The sequence below is a fragment of the Halyomorpha halys genome, unplaced genomic scaffold, assembly GCF_000696795.3.
Source record: "Halyomorpha halys isolate HHAL.00 unplaced genomic scaffold, Hhal_1.1 Scaffold671.1, whole genome shotgun sequence".
Taxonomy (NCBI): domain Eukaryota; kingdom Metazoa; phylum Arthropoda; class Insecta; order Hemiptera; family Pentatomidae; genus Halyomorpha; species Halyomorpha halys.
The window spans coordinates 304,550-308,217 of NW_027105588.1; the positions used below are offsets into that span (position 1 = coordinate 304,550).

The 3,668-nt window shown below is 29.4% G+C and overlaps 1 long non-coding RNA gene across 2 annotated transcripts in view; it reads left to right on the top strand.

Annotated features, from left to right (window-relative positions):
* Positions 1-304: 304 nt before the first annotated feature.
* LOC106685221 (uncharacterized) overlaps positions 305-3,668 on the top strand; it is a 43,724-nt gene continuing 40,360 nt past the window's right edge. The window contains exon 1 of one of the 2 annotated variants that reach the window (XR_001343816.3): positions 305-536. This is a non-coding gene — a long non-coding RNA (uncharacterized lncRNA). The remainder of the gene's footprint in view (positions 537-3,668) is intronic. The other variant, XR_001343817.3, reaches the window with a different exon arrangement.

Consider the following 3,668-nt stretch of genomic DNA (forward strand, 5'->3'; position numbering starts at 1 on the left):
TTTAAATTGGAGTTAATGGTAGTAGCTTCTGACACCCCCACACTGTCATTGTCAATACATATTTAATTTACGTATTCATAACTGTAATTAGTGAACATGACGTACCGAGGCCTCCTGATGTCTATATCATCTTGAAAATTAATATTTACACCACTGTGACGATTATGCACTTTAAAACAACTTTCATTATTAAAATTGATATTATTTATAATTGTTGCTGATTTTTTATTGTTGGGTATATGTTGGATGTTCGCTAAGTTTTAGCTCACTTACTACTGGATAAAAGGCATTTTACTTTGTTCTGTATGAACGAATCATTACTTGATTACAAAGTACTCTAATACAAGATCTTAAAAGAGTATGTGATCGTTAAAACTGTCTGTTTACACTAGTGATTTGGCTCAGGTTGATGTCCATAAGTAATATCCGTGTCTTCATTACTGAGTTCTTATTTATGATTGCTTGAGTTGAATCATTTCTTCAGTATTTTAAAACAACTAGTATTAAGAAGTACCTACTTGGAAAATGTTGATAAGGTACATTACTTTATCTTATTTCTTGTACATTTATTGTGACTGATATTTTAAGAATTAATTTAATATTATTTCGTTTTGGATTTATTCTGTATCAATTTTAATTTTATATTATTTTATATTAAGAGAATCTTTAATGATTTCAGTTATATATCTGTGAAAATTGATTAGTAAGAATAAAGGTGTGAACATTTTTTATAAAGTTTGTGCCCAGATTGCGGTATCTGCATTTGGCACAGTTCATATACAGTTTTTTTTTTTTGGATTTGTTTTGTGATTGTAACTACAATTTACGTTTAATAGTTAACTGTAAATGACTGTCTAAATTTGTATTCTGTGTATATTCTGCTTGGAAAGATGTTTATTTGACTATAAGTATAGTTTGATCAAATATCATTTCAATGTTAGTATTTTTAGTTATGTTCACTCAGCTAAATGGATTAAAATTTAATTTTTAGATCATCTGAGATTCGTTGCATCATTGTATTTTTTTATTTAATTTTATTTTCATAGTGAGGTTGAAAACATTTAAATTTATATTCTTATTTATAGTATTTCACCTTTTTTACCGTTTGTTTTGTAAATACATTCAAAATTTATATTTTTATTAAGCGATATATCTTATAAATGTTATGTTATTGGTAAAAAGAGATTCCAATTTATTTATTATAGTCTGTAAAATGCTTCATGTTTTATAGTTGGTATATAATAGAAAATTATCACACAGAAAGGTATGAGATGTTTTTAATTATAAAAAAACCTTTACACATTGTTAACCTACACTGTTACATGTCAGTGTTACCTAAATACTCAAAAGACAAACATCAAAACTAATTTTCCTCTAAAACGTTTCCTTTTTTCTTTTGACTACAAACTAATTTTGAACAAAAAAAAAAAACTTTAGGTACTTAAACTTAAATACAAAATCATTAAACAATATATATCCTAAATACTTTGTAAAAGTTCCAACCTTTTGTTCAAAATCTCTAATCGTGGTCACTGAAGTGGCTACTTGGTCATGATAACTGCAATCTAATCTCTGCTGGAGATATATTTTGCTTGAAGAGCACCTTCCTAAACCTTTTATCTTATGAAGAAATACTTCATTTTTATGTATTTAGTCCAAATATGATTTTCCGGACTATGGCAAAGACTTATAGTTGCCTGGTTGGCAATCTGAAGAGTAGAAATTTGTTCTGGATATTCTTTCCCATGAAGTTTTTTGTTCTTTTTATTAAGGTGTTTAGGTGATAATACTTCCATATAAATAGGTGATATTACTTTAATAGAAAATAATTTGTTATAAATTTTGTGCTTCCTTTTTTTTCTTGATCTATTAAGTATCAGCTTTCCTAGATTTGAAAGCCTGCACTCAGTTACTGTTGATTCGTATACACTCCCTGGATTTCTATCTTCTGCTGTTAGAACAGAGATCAAATTTCTACAAAAATTCGGTACATACCATACATCCTTTAGTTAAAATTCTTCCCCAGTTGCCAAGATTTTTACTCTTACTGTTTGTTTGCCATTGGCAGGAAGGACTTCTTTTCCTGCTGAGTTCAAGTTTGATGGATCTTCGAATTTCTTTAAAATCACTGTAATACAAACCAGTGTTTGTTGCATATTTTATTGCTCCATTGTCTATCCACCACCTTAAAGGATGAATAAACGAATCTGCTGACATGACCTCTACCTCAACAAACATTAGTCCTGCAACATCAGTTACTGAAGGCTGGTGGGATTTCTTTGATTTTCCATCAGAAATCCATTCTTTACAATCTTTAACCCAATGTCCAACCTGTTTACAGTTGTTACATGTAGATTTCTCTTTCTTAACTTTAGATTTAAATGACTTACCTTGAGTCTTCTGAACAGTACGCTTTATCTCAAGTCCCTCTTGTGCTACTGAATTATTGCTGCTAACCTTTAAAAAGTTCCTTCCATATTTTCAGTTCCATATTATCAGTTGGATAACTAACTCATCAAAGGTTTTCTCATCTTCCTCTGTTAACATCATCCAACTTGTTAGAAAAGAACTGAAACTACTTGGTAGTATGTCTAAAATCTTGGACACTATCATTAATTCAGGCAACTTACTTTCTTTTTTCTCCTTTAAATTGTTGTTCATTTCATGCCACGTACTTTTTAATTTGGCAATATAAGTTGACACATCATATGCTGAGGTCCAAATAAACACGAAAAAATCTGAGCGTGTCCTAAACAGGTGATCTTTTGAAGTAGTCTGTATCAGACTGTATCTTTAACGCTTCACAGGCTTTATGAGCTGTATCTTGGTCCATAATTTTCTGATATACTGTGTCTGTTACAGCACTTGTAATCATGAATTTTTTATAGCTATTATTCTTATAGAAAAAATAATCCTTAAAGAAAAGACCACTTTTCTTTTTATGTTTCTTGACTTTTTCTATAGCTGAACTTGCCAACACATCTGGTTTTGTAAGCTTTCCATCAATTACATCCAGGGCACCTTCATGGTAACCAAGGTCTCTTCTTTTTTTGTTTCCAAACTGGCCTATCTTACTCACCTGTCAAAAGTTTGATGTGTTAATAAAACTAGATTTTGTCTCAACTATTCAGTTACAGTTACATCTAATAATACTCTAGAAAGTGTTATTTTAATAACCAACTACACAATCTAAACAAAAAGGCTTACACACTTTTTCTAACCAAAAACACTAATGGTTCCTGCTTGTTTATCACATTTTGTAACACTAATGTCACTTAATTTGATATTTGTTTATTTTCTGCTTTTTAATAATGTTATATCACGTAACTTGGCACCATAACCTTTTACAGTTTGCAGAGAATAGTAAATAAACACACAGCGAGTTATGAGATATAAATGTAAGCGAACCTTTAAACATTGTTAATCTACACTGTTATATGTCATTTTCATCAAAATACTCAAAAGAAAAACATCAAAACTAATTTTCCTCAAAAATCATGGGTGTTAATTGGCATTAATAATTTTTTATCCTCAGATTTCCACAGTAGTGTTTTAATTAATTGGTATAAAGTTATTACAATTATGTACATTTTAATTATAGTAGCTGCACCTTATCTTTTATCTTATTGTAACCTTTGGAGCTTTCCTTTTATATATATATATATATA